We start from the raw sequence: 407 nt of genomic DNA, 5'->3' as shown, positions 1-407 counted from the left end.
AGTTTTGTATATGCGGATATATGGGTAGGTGTTTATAGGAGTCTCTGTGTATTATTTTTTCTATAGCCGGTAGACATATTCAGTTAAAACGTTATGTATTTTAGTTTAAGCTTATTTTATCCGTCAACATATTTACAGCAAAAATAACACGACAAAATCAATTTACATTAAAAAAAATAATCAAAAGAAGCTAAATGTCAGAATCAGAATATTTCGCGACAAGGGAAGTAAAGATCAGAAACTTTTTTACAATTTCTCTTTCTGCTAAACATATCACTTTCCCTTCCTTAACATTTCCCCCCCCCCCCCCTTTCAATTGGGCAGAAAGCCAGTGGATTGCAAGGATAACAGACTTTCATCTCGGGTAATCAATAAGATTTTATGGAGAATAATTCCGTTGCACCCCT

At 34.2% G+C, this 407-nt stretch overlaps 1 protein-coding gene across 1 annotated transcript in view; it reads right to left on the bottom strand.

Moving 5' to 3' along the window:
- Positions 1–407, bottom strand: part of LOC119587716 (corticotropin-releasing factor receptor 1-like) — a gene marked incomplete in the record, with an annotated part of 126,234 nt that overhangs the window by 21,112 nt on the left and 104,715 nt on the right.

The sequence above is a fragment of the Penaeus monodon genome, chromosome 23 (genome assembly GCF_015228065.2).
Source record: "Penaeus monodon isolate SGIC_2016 chromosome 23, NSTDA_Pmon_1, whole genome shotgun sequence".
In the NCBI taxonomy this organism is placed as follows: Eukaryota; Metazoa; Arthropoda; class Malacostraca; order Decapoda; family Penaeidae; genus Penaeus; species Penaeus monodon.
Note: the sequence above shows the minus strand (reverse complement) of the source record. Positions and strands in the feature narration are given on the sequence as shown.